Genomic DNA, 22,771 nt, shown 5'->3' on the forward strand with positions numbered 1-22,771 from the left:
CATATGCACTTTCTATGTATGGTTACTATCACTAAAACACACATTTTATCGTAAGCAGCCCATAGTCTAACCATTATGTTTGACACCAACTTTCAGAGTCACATAAAAACTTCCTTTCACAAGGTAATAGAATGGAAAATGGAAATCTTTGCTATATCTCATTTATAGATGTGAATCTTTATTCCCTCTTTGAGCTTTGTACTTTTACTGCAAGACAATGATGTTATCTAAGCTACAGTCTCTGGATCCTTTGTGTTTCTCTGATGTAAAAATAAGTAGATTTGCATGCATACATGGACCTGGCAAAGAGAGAGTCCTTAAAGTCCTAGCCAAGGCAATTTCTCTCACTTTTACTTTTTTTTACAACTGAATGAATGTTCAAAAATTTGGTTATTTTCAGACTTCTGTCATAAGAAAGTTAAATTTCCTCATATATTCCTCCAATAATTCCTAAGAAGTGTAATGATAGCTTCAAAATTTTCTGTGGTGACATTTTATGAGTTTCTAAGCCATGTATCAGGCAGTTGATCCTTGCAGTTCTATTATTTATCTCTCTTTAAAAATAACTCCATCCCTAAAAGTAAGTGGCAACTTTCTCTATATTATGCAATAATTCACAGAATAAAATCATTCAATTTGATCAGTGTAGCCAAATAATTTAAATATACTTAGATCTCTTTTCTGTAAGAATAATTTATTGGGCCTGGATTACAGGATTATTATCTTAATTCTCAATTCACATAGCATGGTAATTTTTGTATTTTTTTCTAATTGTAACAAAATCAAATTTCTTCCAGTTTAATATTTCCCTTTCCAGCCTTCCCCTCAGTTATTATTTTGGCATTTGTATTTTATCACTTATGGACACATTTAATATTGTAAATGAAGGAAAATACTGTAACAGAAGTGGGATACAGGCAGAGTAACATGTCAGGGTTATGTAACCTACAAGCTTGCACTTGCTCTTCGAAAGTAGCATCAATATGAAATCCCAGATGCTTAATCGTCATCATCCAGTGATTTTATTTTCTGTTCTGGACGTCAGAAGACAGCTGTATATAAATATATCCCTTGATAGCAGACATAAAGAAAAAAAAATCATTTGATTATTTCAGATTCCTCAGAGACTGGCAGTAAAAAAGTAATTGGGATTGTTAAAATAGACTTTTGACATTACGGAAAAATTTTTCACCTATCAAAGTGGCAATACTTTAAAGGCAACAATCAATAATCAAGAGGGTGTGGAAAGATGGTGCATTATGCGAAATTTTACTAGAGATGAATTGTTTTTTGAAATAGTTATTGTGGTTTGTGTTGTTAGGTTGTCTTTTCACATTGTTGATGGTTTCCTTTGCTGTAAAGTAGCTTTTTAGTTTGATGGAGCCTCATTTGTTAATTTTTTCTATTGTTTTCCTTGCCTGGTCAGACATAGTACTTGAACATATGCTGCTAAGACCGATGTCAATGAGCGTACTGCCTGTGCTTTCTTCTAGAAGTTTCATGGTTTCAGGTCTTACATTCAAGTCTTTAATCCATTTGGAGTTACTTTTTGTGAATAGTGTAAGATAATGGTCTACTTTCACTCTTTTGCATGTGGCTATCCAGTTTTTCCAACACCATTTATTGAAGAGAATTATCTTTCTCCGTTGTATGTTCTTGGCTTGCTTATCAAAAACTAGCTGTTCATAGATATGTGGCTTTATTTCTGGGCTCTCAAATTTGTTCTGTTGACCTGTGTGTCTGTTTTTCTGCTGTTTTGGTTAGTATAACTTTGTCGTATATTTTGAAATCAGGGAATGTGATACCTCCAGCTTTGTTCTTCTCTCAGGATTCCTTTGGTTCTTTAGGGTCTTTTGTTGTTCCATATAGATTTTAGGATTCTTCCTTCTCTTTCTGTGAAAAGTGTTCTTGGAACTTTGATAGGATTCCCTTGAATCTGTGGATTTCTTTAGGAAGTATGGACATTTTAACTATGTTAATTCTTCCAATCCAAGAGAATGGAATATCTTTCCATGTATTTGTGTTTTCTTCAATTTCTTTCCACAGTGTTTTATAGTTTTCAGTGTACAGATCTTTCACCTCTTTGGTTATATTTAGTTCCAGGTATTTCATTCTTTGTGTTGCAATTATAAATGGGACTGCATTCTTAATTTCTCTTTCTGCTACTTTGTTGTTAGTGTACAGAAACTCAACTGATTTTTGTATGTTGATTTTTTATCCTGCAATGTTACTGTATTGATTTATTGTTTCTAGACATCTTTTGGTGGATTCTTTAGGGTTTTCTATATATAAAATCATGTCATCCACAAATAGTGACAGTTTCAGATTTTCCTTTCCAATTTGGATCCTTTTTCTTTCTTTTTCTTGCCTTATTTCTCTGCCTAGGAACCCCAATACTGTGTAAATAAGAGTGGTGAAAGTGAACATCTTTCTCTGGTTCCTGTTCTTAGAGGGATGGCTTTCAGTTTCTCCACTGAGAATGATACTAGCTGTATATTTGTCATATATGGCCTTTGTTATGTTGAGATACTTTCCTTCTATACCCATTTTATTTAGAGTTTTTATCATAAATGGATGCTATGTCTTGTCAAATGCTTTCTATGCATCTATTGAGATGATTGTGTGATTTTTATTCTTCATTTTGTTAATGTGGTGTATCACATTGATTGATTTGTGGATGCTGAACCATCTCTGCATCCATGGAATAGATTGCACATGATCAAGGTGTGTGATCTTACTAATGTATTGTTGTATCCGATTTCCTAGTATTTTGTTGAGGATTTTTGAATCAATGTTCATCATCAGTGATGTTGGCCTGTAATTTTCTTTTTTGTGTCGTCCTTGTCTGGTTTTGGTATCACAGTAATGTCGGCTTTGTAGAATAGGTTAGGCAGCTTGCCCTCCTCTTCAGTTTTTTAGAGGATTTCGAGAAGGATAGATATGAAGTCTTCTTTGAACGTTTGGTAGAATTCACCAGGGAAGCCATCTGGTTCTAGACTTTTATTTTTTGGAAGGTTTTTGATTACTACTTCAATCTTCTTCCTGGTGATTGGCCTAATAAAATTCTCAATTTCTTCTTGATTTAGTTTTGAAAGGTTGTATAATTCTAAGAATGTATCCATTTCTTCCAGCTTATCCAATTTGTTGGCGTATAGCTTTTTGTAGTATTCTCTTACAATCCTTTGTATTTCTGAGGTGCCTACTTTAGTTTCTCCTCATTTGTTCCTGATTTTATTTATTTGAGCCTTCTCTGAAAAGAGCATTTGTAAGAAGATGAAGTTATCAACAATCTTGAATTCCATTCAAAAAATCAAGAAAGAAAAACACTGGACTAGTATCAAGGAAATCACTAACCAAGAGCAGCAAGCAAGAATAGCAAGGTCACAGCAAGGGTATGATACTCTCTCAAGATTCTTGTCTGGGAATGAGGAAGACAGAGGTTACGGTAGGCTAAAAATGATCCCCTTCAAAAGATAGCCACATCTTAATCCCTGGAACCTATGAACATTAACTTTATGGAAAAAAACGAAGGGGTCTCTTTAGTTGTGATTAAATTAAGGATCTTGACATGGGGAGATTATTCTGGATTATTCCAAGTGGGTTGTAAATGTAGTCACAAGTGTCTTCATAAGAGACAATCAACAGGAGATTCAAGAGAGACACAAAAGGAAGAGGCAATGCGATCACAGAGGCAGAAATTGAAACGATGCTGCCACAAGCTATGGAACACCTGTGGCCACCAGAAGATGGAAGTAGCAAGGAAAGCATTCTCCCCTAGAGCTTCTGGAGGAGACATGGCCCTGCTGACATCTCTATTTCAGCCCAGTGAAATTGATTTTCAAATTCCAGGCTTCAGAGCTGTTAGAAAATAAATTTCTATTTTTTAAGCCATCAACTTTGTGCAAATTTGTCATCACAGCCATAGGAAACTACTACAGAGATTAATCCATAATTAGAAACAAAGTGGTTTCAAGGGTGAAGTTTTATTTGTTTTGTGTTTTTAAGCATAGGAGAGATGTGGCCATATATGAATATTGATATAAGGAAACCAGTAGAGAGGATGGGTTAAAGATGTTGGACTGAGAGGGAGTAATTGACAGATCAAGGGCACTGCAGAAATAGACAGGAATGAGATCTAGAACTCATTCATAGAAAAAGCCCTGTGCCTTTGTTATCCTGACTCCATCTAGCCAATCAAATTCTCTCTCCTAGAAACTGAAATTTAGGATTCATAAATGCTTGTCAGACTCTGCTGTACACTTAAACTAAAGTGATGTAGTTACAGAGGTGGGACATAGAAAGAGTACAAATGAGAGACCATATGACCTCAGAGAGTTGGAAGAAAAAGTGGCTTTAATTCCTTCTGCTGCTCCCATTTTGTTCTAGCTCTTGATGGCTCTGTTCTTGAGTTCCACAAAATAAATCTGCATGAAAATAACTTCTCTCTTCTTGTTTCTGTAAATTGCAGCCAAAATTTGACTGAGAAATTAGCAGGATTTGGTTTTAAATCCAACTCAATCATTTTCTAAGTATATAACTTTTAGACTGAAGCTTCTTCATTTACGAACTGAGGATAACAGAACTTACCTTATAGAGCTCCAAGAGCTTCAATTCAGAACATATGTGAAAACCCTGGAGTGTGTGTAGATGCTCAGTTATTAGTAGTCCCTTCCCCTTCACCTAGAGATGGCTTGAGGAAAACAGAAAATTCTGCCCAGATAGTTTATTTTATATGTTATATATAGCACTAAGCACTAGGGAACAGATACTGAAGAAAATCCCATGACAAAAAAATGGTTGTAAATTATAGAAAAGCCTGAAGCTTCCTGTGGAAATCTGAGATACGATGAGTCATAATGCAAAATGAGCTTTCCATCCAAGGCAGCCATATGAACGTCTCTTCCCAGTGTGTCTTCCAATCAACCCTGCCTCTGTTTCTGCTCTCATCCATCCCCAAATAGTTACAAAGTCACAGCTCACTTAGCAACTTATCACGGGAACTCTGTCAAAGCAGTAAATATTGTTCCTATGGCCTTGTTTTTGTGGTCCTAGGAAACAATTCCCTTGGCTAAATGTACTCAGGATGGTAATCTCAGGTCTCTACAGCAGCATTTAAGTAACTTTTCAGTGCTGCTGATTACCTACTTTTCCTGCTACTGAAGTATTACATATGGATTTTTATGCCACATGATAACATTTCCAAGGCAAGAGTTCTGCATTCTGTGGTCCTCTAACTCCATGATCATTTCAACCTTGGTCCAGGTGAGTTAGATGAATGGAAATGATCTTTGATGCAGATCAGAATTTCAAGAGGAAATTCAGACAGCAATGAGAGAGGGAAATCTAATCAACTAAAATAAATGACTCAATTCTGTTATTCAATCTGGATATTTCAGCAGATAAACTCACAACAAAAATATGGACTACAGCAGAATGAGTGAAGTCAAATCATGACTTCTTGTTCCAAATTGGAAACGTTATTCTAGTGACATCTGCACAGATGTCTTGAGTGTTGGTCTCCAAGCAAAGAATAAAGTAGGAGCAGAAGATCTGGGTCCAATTGGAGTGAAAGGTAAAGAATTTTGGACAATGCTGAAGCAACTGGCTTTGATACAATATGATTTCCTGAGCCAAAGACTAGGACGCAAATATTGAACCATCACAGCAACAGAAGTGTGGTATAGTGCAAATAACTTGAATTACCTGGAAGCTAAGGGCCAAATATATTATTTCTGGACCTACCATCAACTTATTCCCTAGCTTCAGCAAAGCTATTTATCCTCCTTGTACCTTGGTTTCCTTCAGTCTAAAAGAAAAGGATTTTACAGTCACTAGCACAGTTTCATGCAGGCCTTAGCAACAACAGCCTTCTACAAAGCTTGCTTGATTGACAGAGTTGTCAGCAAGCAGCTCCAGTGTCCATCCCTGGACATCTTTCTGTGCTTCAGAATAGTGTCCTGGGCTCTTTCTACCCATCTCTAGAGGTGTGTTCTAGTGGAGAAACCTCTAGGACGATCAGTTTCAGATTATTTTTTGCAAATTTTATTATTTTCCAGTAATTCTAATTTAAACTCAACCTTGTTAGTAATTTGAGACTAAAGTTAGCAGGGAGAGGATTACAAATATTTATCTGAGTAACCCCAAATAATGATCTACTTTAAAAGATACTCTAGAGTTGTCAGCCTTGCTTGAATTGGTAGTAAGCTCCTATTATTTATAATTTGTTTGCTATTTGTGTTGGCCAGCACTAGGATGAGCAGACCTAAGAAGAGAAGAGAGGCAACTGGTCACTAGATGATCTCTGAGGAATCTCTGATTTCTTATATTTTAGTGGTGGGAGTGTGGGCAGAAGTGAGTGCTCTGTGTGAAACAAAATCACGGGATTCAGGACACTACAAAGGCACACTGGAATTTAGTTGCTGATCACTATTGATAAGCTGCTTTCCTTTCACAGAAGAGAGTTAAGTGGACAGTTTCAGCCTGTCTTCGCTGAAAAGGTAAGATACAAACTACTATTCTGCCTTTGTTTAAAAGGGAAGATGTTTAGAGGAGTCAAATACAAAGTATGGCACCTAGAGACCTCAAGCTTTAGTACAGACAGAACATGAAAGACTGGCTAGGAAGTATTGCCACCAACAATGGGTATATAATCCTCTTCTCCAACATTTTACCAACACTAGGAATTATCCAACTTTTAATCTTTACTAATCTGACATTAAAAAAATATGATCCGTATTTTGGAAGATAAAATAAGGTCTTGTGTAAAACTTAAATAGTGTTCGGGCTTGAGTGGGAATTGGAAGCATTGGTAGAATAACTTTCAGCTTCCAGGTGAATAATTTAGAATTCAATTATTACCAGATACATTGCATCACTGGAGAGGTTGCTGATGATAATCCCTGTGAAAGGAACCAAACTGATTCAAAGTTTAAGTACTTTTTATGAATGTGAATATTGTTTATATTGTTATGAAGAAAATGTTAAAGAAGACATTTTAAAGTCATATTTAAAAGACTTTATTTATAGTGGCAGATTTTTAAATAGTGGTCTTTGTTAGACCACTATTATAACACTGTCATAATTGATGTTTTTGGTTTGGTTACCATAAATGAAGAAAAATGTATCTTTACCTAATGTATGTAAAAGTAAGAGTATCAAAGAGGACTTCATGGATTGAAGTTTGCAGAGTGGACTGTTGAAGGATGGGAAGAATCAGAGAGACATAATGAAGGCAAAGGCATTGCAGGCTGAGTGAAGGATGTAGGGGGAAGCTGTGAGTTGGGATATTTCAGTGCGTGTGTGAGAGAGGGTAGAAGCCCTCTGAGTGCATGTCCAGGGAAGAGGAAGTAGTTTAGCTGAGTGCGGGGTATAGGGAGGAGGATAGTAGCACAGCTAATTCTGAAAATCTTAGGAGTAGCTTTGGTATTTGCTTTAATTTGGGAAATATATTATGAATCCATCTTTGTAAGCTATGAATCTCCGAGGACACAAACTGTGTAACTTTCCATATTCACATATATTGACCTTCCTGTAAAAGTGAAATTGATGTATGTTCACTGCAAAAACTTAAGATAGTAGGTAAGAGCATAAAGTGAAAAGTAAAAGATCCCTTCCTTCTCCTGCATCATTTTCTCAACACCACTTCTTAGAGATAATTATTGTTAACATGTTTTTGGTGTGAATCAACCAAGGCAAAATCTATCCACTTATTGTTTTAATTTATGTAACTTTACATATGTAATTTGTTTATTTTTTTTTTTTTAATAGCCAGATGGGAGAAGGTGAGTGCAAGGTACTCCCTCCCCCTTCCTCCAATCTATCCTGTCTTGTACATTTAGGTCTACCTTAGCACGATAAACGGCTGCATAGTACTAAATGGAAGGGATCTAAGTTACATGATTTAAATAATCCCATGTTTCTGCTCATTTAAGTTGTCTTCATCCTTTTGCTCTTAGAAGCGACAGTGCTTCAGTAAACATCTCTGTATCTGCAGCAGTTTGTTCATTTGCACACATACAGATATCCAGAGATTTTTTTCTAGAAGTAGAATAGCTGAGTCAAAGAGTATGAGCAAATAAAATTTTGGAAGTTATTGATAAATTGGTAAACATTTTGTCAGTTTACTCTCCCATCACCAGTTATGACACTATCTGTTTCCACATTTCCCCTCAAGCCCTGAATTTTGTCAGTTGTTTACATTTCTGCCAATCTGATAAGACAAAACTGCTGTCTTGTTATTTGAGCATGTGTTTATTTAATTAGGAAGGAGGTTATACATTTTTATATATAAGTAAACAGAACCATGTGTAAAGCCTCTGATATTTTCACTCTTACTCTTTGTCTTCTGCTTGGGATTTATGACTCATCATTGTCAGTCTGGTCCACATTCTTTCCTCCGTCCACCGCTAGTCAGAATCTCCTCCACAGAACCCATAATTGGGTCACTTTCTCTTGCACTTATCCTCTGCCTCTGGGATGGTGAATGCCTTTCTCTGGCATCCTCTACTCCTATCTTTCCTTCATTCTTCTAAATAACTCATCTTGTCTTCTTGATTTACAGAGAAGAGAAATTTACATCTCAGGTCTCAAAAAAATACTAAGGATTTTGAAAGAACTTGCCAATGTGATCACAGATATGGTATCAATATACTGAGAGATGTCCAAATTATGAAATCTGTTCTTATTTAATCATTTCATATAGTTATTTATAAAATCAGTTTCTCTTTGACATCGGTATGAGCAGCATATTTTCAAGTCCCATGTCTGACCGGGCAGGGGAAGCAAAAGAAAAAATGAACAAATGGGAGTACGTCAAACTAAAAAGCTTCTGCACAGCAAAAGAAACCATCACCAAAACAAAAAGACAACCTAACAATTGGGAAAAAATGTTTGCAAACCATATGTCAGATAAGGGGTTAATATCCAAAATATACAAAGAACTAGTACAGCTCAACAACAAAAAAAACAACAATCCAATTAGAAAACGGGCAAAAGATCTGAACAGAGATTTCTCCAAAGAAGATATACGGATGGCCAACAGGCACGTGAAAAGGTGCTCAACATCATTAGCTATCAGGGAAATGCAAATCAAAACTACAATGAGGTATCACCTCACTCCGGTCAGAATGGCTATAATTAACAAGACAGGAAACAACAAATGTTGGAGAGGATGTGGAGAGAAGGGAACCCTTGTTCACTGCTGGTGGGAGTGCAAACTGGTACAGACACTATGGAAAACAGTATGGAGTAGCCTCAGAAAACTAAGGATAGATCTACCATATGATCCAGCTATCCCACTACTGGGTATTTATCCAAAGAACTTGAAAACCTAAAGCCCTAAAGATACTTGCACCCCTGTGTTCATTGCGGCATTATACACAATAGCCAAGACGTGGAAGGAACCTAGGTGCCCATCAAGGGATGAATGGATAAAGAAGATGTGGTATTATACACGATGGACTACTACTCAGCCATAAGGAATGATGAAATTCGGCCATTTGTGACAACATGGATGGACCTTAAGGGTATTATACTGAGTGAAATAAGTCAGAGGGAGAAAGTCAAATACCGTATGATCTCACTCATAAGTGGAAGATAAAAACAACGACAAACAAACACATAGAGACAAAGATTGGATTGGTGGTTACCATAGGGGAAGGGAGGTGGGGGATTGCAAAAGGCGTGATTAAGCTCACATGTTTTTGGGTGGTGAACATGATGTAATCTACACAGAATTTGAAATATATTATGATGTACACCTGAAAATAAACAAATAAATGAAAGAAAAAAATCAGTTTAATTTATAGTCATATATGACATATGACAATGAAATAATGACAGTTAAAAATACAACAGACCTACCCATCCAAAAAAGTTAAACTGTCATAATTCTGTGAAATATTTATGGACAATGAAATATACAACAGAAGAAGATATATATTTCTTTGTGACTGAAATGATCTCCAAGGACATACATCAAACTTTGATTAGTTTTCTGACAATTATCGAATTTCCCAAGATTAAGATCAGTGACATTTCTTTTAAATCACTTTCTCCTCACTCTCCTATTTCAGGTAGGATGAGAGTTGTCACAGCTGACAGAGGCAAAGAATGAAGCCAATCATTCTGTGGCGTCTGAATTTTCTGTTCCCAGGACTCTGAGTTTGTGTTCTTGGGATTCTCCAACTCATGGGAGATCCAGCTCCTCCTCTTCCTCTTTTGCTCTGTGTTCTATGTGGCAAGCCTGATGAGAAACCTCCTCATTGTGCTAACTGTGGCCTCCAACCCTCATTTACAGTCCCCCATGTACTTCCTACTGGCCAATCATTCTATAGTGGACTTGATATTTTGCTCCTCCACAGCCCTCAAGAAAATGTATGATCTCTTAAGGAAGTGTAAAACCATCTCTTTTGGGGTCTCTCGTAGTTCAGATCTTCTTACCCGTGCAGATTTGGGCACTGAGATGGTGTTGCTGATCATCACAGCCTTTGACAGATACAGTGCCACATTTAAGCCTCTTCACTACCTGAGCATCAAGAGCCCATGGAGTTGCATTTTATTTTAGTGACTTTCTGAGTTATTGGCCTTATTCATTCAGTGACTCAATTGGCTTTTGTTGTGTACTTGCCTTTTTGTGGTACTAATGAACTAGACAGCTTTTTTAGTGACCTTCCTTGACTTGTCAAACTTGCTTGCATAGAGACATACACACTGGAATTCATGGTTACTGCCAATAGTGGCTTGCTTTCTGTGGCCACCTTTTTAATTCTGATCATCTCTTACATCTTTATTTTGGTGACTGTTCAGAAAAAATCTTCGGGTAGTATATCCAAAGCCCTCTCCACTCTGTCAGCTCATGTCACTGTGGTTGTTTTGTTCTTTGGGCCATTAATCTCTTTCTATGTGTGGCTATTTCCCACCTCACATTTGGATAAATTCCTTGCCATTTCTGATGCAGTTATCACTCCTTCTCTAAATCCAGTCATCTAAACTTTTAGGAAGAAAGAGATGAAGGTGGCAATCATGGCTATGCCCTCAGGTTGTGAATGACAGTAAAATCTCTTAAATAAACTGAGGATGTATAAAAAGGCAAAGTACAGTAGATTTTCTGATGGATATTAACTAAATAAGGTATGTTAAATGTAAACAGAATGTCACTATCTACTACTAGTAAGTATTGCTGCCTATCCTTCATTTTTCCTCTCCTAATTGAATTTTGTTGTCAACCTCTGGACTCTGCTTATGAAAGAGACTTTAAGACTAAATGTTGTCACTTTCTTATCTCACCAGTAGTCTTAGCACTATATAGTACCAAATAGAATTAATGGAAATGTTAAACTATACCCCTTGAATGTCAGTATGTGGCTTATTGTCCACTTTCTATTTTTCCAGTGTTAAGTAAACTATTTTACTTTAAATAAAAATATTAATTTTTACTACAGCTGATTTGTCTTACTACAACTGATTTGTTTTCTATATTTCAGCTCATTATCTCTTAGCTTCCCTCATTATTTTATTGCTAATCTGACATTTTCAGAGTCCAGTAAGAAGACAGAAACCATACCAGTTTTTTTGAACAGAGAAAGCTTGATACAAAGAGTTGTTAAATAAGTATAAGTTGTCAAGTAGTTATTTGTAAAAGAATGAACTCTAAGATATCACAGACGTAGCATTTATAAGAAGCAGCTTTCATCCATAGGTATGGAAAATAAAGGGAAAAGGTTAGAAATATTACAATTTGAAAACAAAACAAGAAAAAGATTAAAAGCTTAGAAGACGGACCTGTGGAATTGAAACTCAAATATCTGAGGAGGGGATCCTGCTTTGCTGGCGCAAGTGTCTCTGAGCTTAGAGGAGGGCCTGTGGCGGAGGGACACAACCCCTGAGGAAGGGGAGCCGCTGGTAACACAAGCGTTCTAAGGCGAGTGTGATGAGACGAGTTCCTCTAGTGCTGGAAAAACTGTAATTGGAGTCATCCTCTGCTTTAGAAAGAAACCAAGGTTGCCGAAGTGAAGAGTGTGGTTGGGTGACGCTCACAGGCACAGTAAGCAAGGAAGAAGCCCACAAGCATCAAACAGGAATCAGCAAGTAAGTCCCGTTTTCCCCGTTCAGATTTGCAATCTCCCTCTAGTGCTCTCTAATGGCAGAGCTGACAAAAAAAAGAAATGTAACAGAGTGTAGACAGGTACTTTAGAGCTGGAAGATAATATAGCACTTGTAGTTGTATAGCTTATTCAGCACACATAGTTACATAGCTTATACAGCTCATGTAGTTACGTATATAGCTTACGTAAACTTTATATAGCACATATAGTTACCTAGAAAATTATTAAAATTCAGTTAAGAGCATACAGGTTTTGAATATTCAAGTAAATTTTACGTTTTATCATACAATTTCCTTATTTTAGAAAGTCTCAGGTACTGAAAAATTAACTAATTAGCTCAAGATTGTAAAAGAAATGTATGGAAAATACAAATCTAGGTTGACAGACTCCTGGTCTTTTGCTGTTTTCTATCATTTTAGATCTTCTTTCCTCAGTTAGTAAGCCTCATGTCTCTTTAGACTGTTAATTTTTCACTGACAGGCACCACTGTAGTATGCACCTTGTGTCTTGAATGTCCATTTGTCAAATAGCATAGTTTCAACAAATGTCCACAAGTGACTTGCACTTAATAAATCTACTCAGCCCTGGTTTATATTTCTTTTTCTGATCCTATGTTTCCTTTTTAAGTAAAGCTTTTATTTTGGAATAATTTTGGATTTACAGAGAAGTTGCAAAGACAGTCCATACAGTTCCCATATACCCCTCCCCCAGTTTTAATTTCGCTTTCCTCTAATATTATTATCTTATGTTTCCAAGACTGAGAAATCAACACTGATACATAATTATTAACTAAACACTAAAGTTTATTCAGATTCATCAATTTTTCCATTAACGTCCTTTTTCTATTTCAGTGTGCAATCCAGGATACCACAGTACGTTTAGTTGTCATGTCTTCTTAGTCTCTTCTGGTTTGTGAGTTTCTCTGTCTTATTTTGTTAATCATGGCTGTGACAGCTTTAAGGATTATTGGTCAGGTAATATTCAGAAAGTCCTCAATTTGGGTTTGTCTGAAGTTTTTCCTCATTATTAGACTGGAGTTCTAGGTTTTGTAAAGAATATCACAGAGATAAAGAGGCTTCTTTTTTTTTTTATTTTTACCAAATCTTATCTGGAGGTATATAATAGTTGTATGTCATCACTAGTGATGTTAAACTTGCTCAGCTGGTTTGTTATCTGTCCTAAAGAGAAGTGACTTATTGGATGTTACTTCTGCCATTTACATTCTTTCTTCCTGCTTGAGTAGTCAATCCCTTACCACCAGTTATCTAAGGAATTGATGATGGTTTATCATGATTTTTGCATACGTAACATATTTATTGGGGGCGCGGGGTGTCTAAGCAACAGTTTATTTCAACCCCATTCCACCTTGGTTGGACTATAAAGGCAAGCTGTATGCATGATTGCTTATGGTCCTCTTCCCTTGCTCCATCTTTGATTCAGTTACTTTCGCTTCTATCCATGTGGAAATACTGACCCCTCTCTTTTTGATTTTCCTAATCTTATATCTTTAGAATTGATGTCTGTATCTCAAATCTCTGTCTGTCAACTCTTAGTTTTCCTTAGCAGTTCTCCTTGATGTGTCTTTGGTAGTGTAATCACCTCAGCCATCTCCTAGTGCCCCAACGTTTTATCCAGGATCTCTCGTCCAATTCTACTTGAGTGAGTATTTGGATATTACATCATGAATCTCTGAAACATAACTGTTGCCATAGTGACACAGGTGAATTAATGACTCCTCTCTGTAACCTCATCCTGGGGTTCAGGACAGTGAAGAGGAAAATTGCCTTTTTTCCCTCCAGATATTATTTCTACTGCTTGAATTTACTCCTCATTTAGATTAGCCATTTACTTTATATGCATTATTTGTTCTATGCCATAAAGGAATGATTAACAAAATAATAATTACTAGTTCAGAAGCCAATGCTTCTTATGGCATCCTGGGGCACAGTCATGGTCATGGCTGATCTTCAGGGAGATGTGTATTAGAGTGTTCATTGTAGTGTTGCTTTTAGCACAGGGAAGGATCCCAAATATGAAATAACTGTATGGTCTAGGCACTGACCCATAAAAACAGATGCTTGCCTCAGAGTTGGAGCAGGATCCTAGAGACCCCTGCTTTTCCAGGCATTAACTTTTAGTAGCTCATTTCTAAGGAATTCTGGGGAAGGAACTTGGACGGCAGTGGAACCTCAAGGGACTTGTGTCAGCGGCTGTATTCTAACCAGTATACACATAGCTTAGAATTTTAACAACTGGTTGTTTTATCATACAGCTGTGTTCCAGCTGAATATTAACTTTCTTGGGATGTGGGGCTTGGAGAAGTTGGAGGATCATTTAAACTTGTACAGTCGTATGCAGTGGCCCTGAAAAACTTGGAGAAAATCTGCGTGTCTGCCCTTAGGTGATCAGACAGGGCAAAAGTAGTGCATCCTCGCTATGGATTACTATGAAGCATTTGGAAATGATAAACTAGATGTACACATAGAAACATGAGATAAGTTAGCAAAGAAAATTGGAATATATATAAATATATTCTATATTTATATGCATATAAAACAGTATACATGTTTCATGATGGCACAGACAGCACCGGAATGCATTTTACAAACATTAGAATGGTTGCCTCTGAGGGAAAAGAACTGAAAATGAAGACTGGAGATTAAAGGGAATAAGCAGCAAACAAGAGAGTGACCCAAAATAAACCAATGCTGATAATGTACCATGGATTGAGGAATATGATTACCTCAATCTTCTGCACCTGAGGCTAAAAAAGACCGAAGGAAACAAATTGGGTTGCTTCCTCTCAGTATTTTGAAGTGAACCTCCTTATTCATATTATTCCTACCTCCAAATCACGGGCACAGTAAGGAACAATGGAATTATTTAAATGAGTGAATTCGTTTGTTAATTTCAACAAATAAATATTAGGTCCCCTTGACTGCAAGAAACTGTACAAGTTGCTTTGGAAGAAACAATATAAGTTAGACAAAGCTTGAATTTTCAAAATACTTATTACAATGCGGTAAATTTATTATTTATAAAAGTCACATTACAAGCTATTTTTAAAGTTACTGTCTTGCAGTTTTTTCTTTAACTTGCTTAGTTTATTTACCTGTAGTGGAAATTGATATTTATAAAGTTTTTCTGTACAATTTGTGTGCATCCTTTGGAAAATGAATATTATCAAATTACCTAGGGATGCTGTCATTCATCGTGATAGGGTTTAACTTGTCACAGAAAATGACAGACATTGATGTTCTTAAAGATTCCAGCGTCATTCCTCCCTCTTGTGATTCATTATTAACATTTCCCCTTTGTAGCTTTGATGACAGTGAATATATTTTTAGGAGACACTTTCTTTGATTAGTTGACTTTAGTTTTGCAGTCCCAGGTCACTGTAGCAGTATTTGGTCACTATCCTCCAGGGCAGTTAATTAGGTACTTTTAGTTAATAATAGTTAATTAGCTATTTATAGACACATTTTATATACCTCTATGTGCTTGAGATAATAGTCTGTGACTAGCTATAATGGAAGGATGGGGTAAGTTGACAACAAGAGGAAGATATTAAACTAGATAAACTTTAGTGACAAGGAAAACACAGATAATGATTTGCTTTTTATATTTATCACTTACTCTATGCCCTGGAAGCAAGAAGAAACAGGTGGTGCGGTGAGATGATGAGGACACAGGAAAATAAATGTGAGTGGTTGTGGACATGGAGAAAGAGGATTAACCTTCATTTTTAACTAGGACTTGGAAATGACATGGACATCCAAAGGTGCAACTGAAGATACGTTGCGGACTCTGGAGTCCACATTGTGTTCAGGCCTAGAAAGGAGATTCAGTTATTTACTGTAACTAGAGATTTTTAGGGAACTTTATTAGCACTGAAAGTAATGACAAATATGTGTGTTGTCTTCATAACAAGCTTGTTTTCTGCTTTGCTTCTATCTTTAGGGAACTGAGATATAAAGAGGAGAAAGTACGTTAGGTACTAGTGATAAGTGAAATTTCAAAAAAGAAAACCCTAATTTCATAGAATCAAGGTGGAGAAAGGATAATTGAAAACTTGCTTAGAAGAAAAATATTGAGGGTTCAAATTCCCTATAAACTAAAATAACGTAGTGTCAGTTAAAATTACGTGTTGGAAGAATGAAAAAAAATGTAAGAAACCATATAGTGTTTAAAAACCAATAATGAATCCTCCTGTTTTACTTTACGCTTTTCAAACATTTATTAGAATTTCTTTCTAGGTCATTACAGTGAGATGTTTGGTGGTGAAACGTGGTGGTAGACAGAGTGAAAAAGAAAAGAGGATAGAAGTCGAACCTATGAGAAAAGTAATTGAAGTGATTAAAACTAGAGAGTACAGATGCGTGATCTTATTTGCTCTTACTAAATTCAATAATGTTAAACATTTATCTGAGAGACTTGCTGACAATGTCTATAAGAAAAAGCAGAAAACCATGGAAGAAAATGAATTTTCAAACTTTGTAAACTGTGGAAGAACTGGCATGTCCTGGATGGAGAAAGAAAGGAAAGGAACTGGGTCAGAGCACATTTTCACATGTCTTTAAGCAAAATGATTTTGTTGACTAGGGATAATGAGCATCTCTTTCTTTTCTTTTCAAAATTTTAAAATGTAAAGTTAGCAAGAATCTATTCTAAGAGCTTGCCTAATTCTAATTCCATATAGATCAAGCCATTCAAATGATGATTCCATCAAATACTACAGAATCTGAATTTGTCACCTATCATAATCATTTCAGCAGTCTAAATAAATGATGACTATAATCATGTCATTATAATTTGTGTGAGTAATAGCTAGACCAGAACAGAGAACTCAAAGTGGACTATCTTCTAATGGCAGTAGTCTTAGGAGAGCAGCACTCTTTCCATGGAGGGTCTGCGATGCCTCAAAGTGCCCAAGCACCAAGAACCTAGCATCTCCCTCTAGAAGCCAGCCAGGGACTGTAGCTCAGAGCCCTCAGATGGATAATCAAGAAATTTGAAGACTTAAGACAGGAGCTGGGTAAGTTTCTAGATTTGCTGGTATATCCTATTTGTATTATTTTGCCTTATTTGCTCTTTGAGGGATTTTAAACTAAGTACGTTTTGTCTTTGACCACATTTCTCCTTTTCTCAGCTTTAGCTTTCATTCCTGGAGTCTGTCCCTCTCCTGCTGAGCTCGTCTGCTCTTTACCTGTCCTCTGCAGCAACCTATCCAAGCTAATCCTTCTTGGGCAAGAATCAGGTTTAAAATAGATCACTTATTTCTTCATTGTCAAAATTCTCATTTCTTGCATGCATAAGATATCAGCTAAGGAAATCATCTGGTAACTTGTTTGTCTGTAAGAGTTAATGGAGCATCCTTTCCTTAATAATGTAAGTAAAACTAGGGAGTGCAGTACATTAGCCTAAAATAAGGCAACTGTAATGCTGGGTGCTAGTAGAAAATAATTTTTGGGCACTGGGGCTTTTAAGACTGCACATCTGAACAAGCTCCCAGGCTGCCATTTCTTCTCCTTCATCACAATTTTGCATCTAACTGACCATCTAGCTCTCCTTCTGCATTCAATAATCCAATTTTACTTTACCTTCATTTTTCTTATCTTTATATCAATTTTCTTTCTGATTTTAAAAATGTAATTCACTTCTTTTTATTAAAAAATGTCCTTCTAGGGGCTGGCCCCGTGGCCGAGTGGTTAAGTTCGCGCGCTCCGCTGCAGGCGGCCCAGTGTTTCGTTGGTTCGAATCCTGGGTGCGGACATGGCACTGCTCATCAAACCACGCTGAGGCAGCGTCCCACATGCCACAACTAGAAGGACCCACAACGAAGAATATACAACTATGTACTGGGGGGCTTTGGGGAGAAAAAAGGAATAAAATAAAATCTTTAAAAAAAAAATAAAAAAAAATAAAAATAAAAAAAAATGTCCTTCTAGCCCTCTTGCTAGACTCTGCCTATATGTAAACCATAACAGAATTTCATACTTTTTTTTTCTGAATGACAAAAAAACCTCTTCTGATTCTGCTAAACTCTATTTCTTATAAATTCATTATCAACTTTACCACCATTTCTTTTGCTATTCTCATTTGTTATTTTGGCCACTCAAAGTTCAATGTAAAGGAAGCACCACTTTTATTTTCACTTCATAGTTTATTCCTAGTGTTATTCTTGCCTCATGGAAGCCTTAAAAATCTTTTGGCTACAAGGATTCTTTTTCCTTAGTGATCAGAAGGAATTCTTTTTGCCTTATTTTTCTGCTCATTCCTACATAAATTTTTAGTAGTTAGTTAATAGTTCATGACATGGAAGTTTGGTTATAACTCACAAAATGGTTCATACAACTCTTACTTAAAATTCTTCTGATAACCTTAGAGTCCCATTTTATATATGGTCAATTTCTTATTTCATTATTTTATTCCACATAATTTATATCTATTATTTTTTCCTCTTTGTATTGTCTCTAGGTTTTAGCAGAGTACTAGGCACTTTATTGATGCTGAATATATATTGGTTCAATGAATAGGTGAATAAGTCAAGAAACCCTCTAAGCATAATTTTTCAGCTGCTTTTCAGTAAGCAGAAAGAATTATGATACATGAAACCTGCCCCAAGTATCTTATCATATAAATGAGGAGATAAAACCCATACATATTTATTACAAAGCCACTGAAAAATTAGTTTGACAGAAATTATAGATATACAAATTCAGATAAAGGAAGAAGTCGTAATACTAAGAGAATTCCTGAAGGTGTAAACTAAACTAGAAACAAAGAGAGTGTTTGCCACTCCCCATGGATTTGATGACTATAGCATTTCTTCAAGTGTTCTTATCTTTTCTAGAGAAGGAAGATACGTATTTAACAGTGCAAAATTACATGTTCTGTCATGAATATGGACTCCACAAATGCAGGAATTCTTATCAATGCTGTACCCCCAATGCCTTTAATGGTGACTGGTGTTAAGGGCACTCAAAAATATGTATTGAATCAATGAACAAAAACCATTCAGAGAACCACTCAGGAGTCAATTATATGTCTACTCGTCTAAGAACATATTGAGTGGCTGATTATCATAGGTTCCCTATAATCAGTGGATATCAGTTGTTCAGACTTAGCCCTACTGTAGTTGGAGTCAGAAGCCACTTTTGTGTAGTTTTAGGGAAAAAGTTGGGATGCACTATTTATCCTTCCTCCTTCAACATCTCTTCCATATTCCCAGCCAGCTATCTGAAATGCCCTCTAGCTGGTTCATTACTCTTTTCAGGATTTTCCTTTTTCTCCTGAAATATTGGTTCACATGTAAGAAAGAAGTGGTATATAGAACAAAGGCCCCCAACAATATCCATGTCTTCATCTCTGGACCTGTGAATATGTTACCTTACATGGCAAAATGGACTTTGCAAATGTGGTTAAGAATTTTGAGAGGGGAAAATTATCCTGGATTATCTGGGTGAGTTCAATGTAATCACAAGGGTACTTATAAGAGGAAGGCAGCAAGGTCAAAGTCAGAGAGGAGATGTGATGACAGAGGTCGAGTTTGGGGTGATGTACTTTGAAGACGGAAGATGGGATCATGGATCAAAGAATGCAGGCAATTTTGGAAAAGAAAAAAAGAAAAGCATTCTCTCCTAGATCCTCTAGAAGGAATGCAGCAGCTCTGCCCGTGCTTTGATTTTAGTTCGGAAGACACATTTTGGTCTTGTCATTACCGGAACAGGGAGATAATACATATGTGTGTTATGAAGTCACTAAATTTCTGGTAATTTGTTACAGCAGAAATAGGAAACTAATAGAAAGGCTATTGATGCAAAGAAATTTCAATCAGGGGTTTTTGATCCTAGTGTTAATCTCCCACCAATTACTTTGTGATAATGAGCAGGTCACTTCCTATGTCTCTTTCTATATGAATTATTTCACATTTAAAGGATGAATGTCTTACTAAGTCAGGAACACCTCATTAAAGAGTGGACCTTTGATGGTTATCTCTGGCAATATTTTTTCCCTCGGGAATTATAATTTTGTCCTTACCTCCCCACACTGGGATCTGGCCACTGTCCTTTTTCTGGACTTTATAACTCAATCATTGCCATCTCTCAATTACAGTCATAGGCTTTATCTGGCTCTTTTCACCCAGTATTTTATTTCTGACACTCTTTTAACCATTCCAAATGTATTTTGAAAAAGAAAAAAGACTGCTTTTATGTGGCAGAATTCTTATCTTTGGAGATCCAATGAATGTCTGTGTGTATATATATGTCCATATATATATAAGTAGAATTATACTAGAGCAAGACATTATTTGTCTCAGCTCATCACATATTTTGAGTTAGAAATTGAGACTTTGGGAGGGAAAGTGAGCATCATTTATAAAATAAAATTTTTTTTCTAATTTGAAATATATCAAAGTCCCTTATTGGTTATTTTGAATTAATAATCAATACCCCATATTTCTTTTGATGACAGAATTTTCTTGTGCAAAGCTTACATTCTATAGTTAAACAACTGCAGGAATGAGGCTTGAGAGCCTCTGATAACTCCTGGTTAGCAACACAAACATACTATTACTATGAACCTGACTGAAGTATGATATACTCTCCTGACTCCAGGGTCATTCTTCAGTCTCATTAGTTTCTTCCTTTATTCGACAACTGTCAAGTACTCATTAAACAACTGGTTGTGTTAGTAACTCTTGGTGATTGTGATGGTGGTAGGGGCTACTCAGATGAACTGGATATGATTCCTGTGCCCAAGAAGCTACATTTTATTTGAAGACATGGGAATTTATATAATCATGAGAGGCAGAGTGAAATAAATACTGAAAGTGTAGAGGTAGTGTAGAGACTTGGGCAGATCTGGAAGACTTCACAAATGAGGGAGGATTTAAGCTGAGATGCTTAGAATTGAAACTTGTGAAATAGGGAAAAGAATGAGAGAAATTTTGAAAGTTGAAAGACAAAAAATTTGAAAGTTTAATTGAACAATATGAATAACAGAACAGAGTCTTTGACAGCTGTATCCTGTGAATGAGGAATAGGTAGGTGGCTCAAATAAATGGCTGAAATCATATCCATTTTAAGAAATCAAGGTCAAAAGTGTTTGAAGATAACCTTATATGTTTTTGAAGTTGAACACACTGGGGAGGAAGAAATAGGAAATATCCATACAATAGTAAAAGAAAGCAGAAGGGAAATAGGTCAAGAGAGAGAATTAATTTCGTAGGCTAGTTTTGAAAACCAATGTGCTATATGGGAACTAGCTGACTCCTCTAAGTGGAAGTCAAATATGTGTGAGATGTTAATATGCTAATTATTTTCATGGACTGGAGGCTTGCTTTCTTGAACACTAATACTTGTCTAGGCAACTCTTATCCGTTTTCTTTGTCCTTTAGGTAACATGAAAACTGATCCTGAAGTGTGAGGCAATGGATGGAAGGAATCACTCCACAGTATCAGAATTTGTGTTCCTGGGACTCACCAACGCATGGGAGATCCAGCTTCTCCTTTTTGTTCTACTTTGTAAGCATGATAGGAAACCTTGTCATTGTGTTCACTGTAACCCTGGATGCTCATCTGCACTCCCCCATGTATTTCCTCCTGGCCAACCTCTCAGTCATTGACATGATATTTTGCTCAATCACTGCTCCTAAAATGATTTGTGATATTTTCAAGAAGCACAAAACCATCTCCTTTTGTGACTGTATTACCCAAATCTCCTTTATTCCTGCTGTTGGATGGAACTGAGATGGTGCTGCTCATAGCCATGGCCTTTGACAGATACGTGGCCATATGTAAACCTCTCCACTACCTGACCATCATGAGTCCAAGAATGTGTCTTCAATTTTTAGTCACTTCCTGGATCGTTGGCCTTATCCATTCATTGGTTCAATTAGTTTGTGTGGTAGATTTGCCTTTTTGTGGCCCTAATGTACTGGATAGTTTTTACTGTGACCTTCCTTGGCTACTCAGACTCACCTGCACAAACACCCAAGAACTGGAGTTCATGGTCACTGTCAATAGTGGGCTCATTTCTGTGGGATCCTTTGCCTTGCTGGTCATTTCCTACGTCTGCATTCTGTTCACTATTTGGAAACACTCTTTTGGTGGTTCATCCAAGGCCCTCTCTACTTTGTCAGCTCGTATCACTGTGGTGGTTTTGTTCTTTGGGCCTCTGATGTTTTTCTGCACATGGCCTTCTCCAACATCGCATCTGGATAAACATCTTGCTATTTTCGATGTATTCATCACTCCTTTTCTGAATCCAGTCATCTACACATTCAGGAACAAAGAGATGAAAGTGGCAATGAGGAGACTGTGTAGTCGTCTTGTACATTATGAGAGGATTTCGTAAATGTATGGCTGTGAAAATATGAAGCTGTAGATTTGCCCTCATGCTGCTTGCAGAAAAGACATTATGCATTTTCAGAGAATTACTCAAGACTTAGGCCATGTTACATGCCTAGAAATCTACTGTCTATTAAAATATGGTCTCTGTTTCACCATTAAATTAGAAGTGATGTTCTTTGACGCTTTGTTCCTCAAATGTTTAAAATCAAATCATATGTCCTTTGCAACCTACAAGCTCTAGGAGAGTGCCATGTAATTGAGCAAATAATAATATTTTCTCTTTTCCTATTTTGGACACATTATTCTCTTAAT

The 22,771-nt window shown here is 36.5% G+C and overlaps 1 pseudogene; it reads left to right on the forward strand.

Moving 5' to 3' along the window:
- The first annotated feature begins 21,537 nt into the window (after positions 1–21,537).
- LOC106833411 (olfactory receptor 4F15-like) lies at positions 21,538–22,463 on the forward strand (annotated as a pseudogene).
- Positions 22,464–22,771: the final 308 nt, after the last annotated feature.

This window comes from Equus asinus, chromosome 2 (assembly GCF_041296235.1).
Source record: "Equus asinus isolate D_3611 breed Donkey chromosome 2, EquAss-T2T_v2, whole genome shotgun sequence".
Taxonomy (NCBI): domain Eukaryota; kingdom Metazoa; phylum Chordata; class Mammalia; order Perissodactyla; family Equidae; genus Equus; species Equus asinus.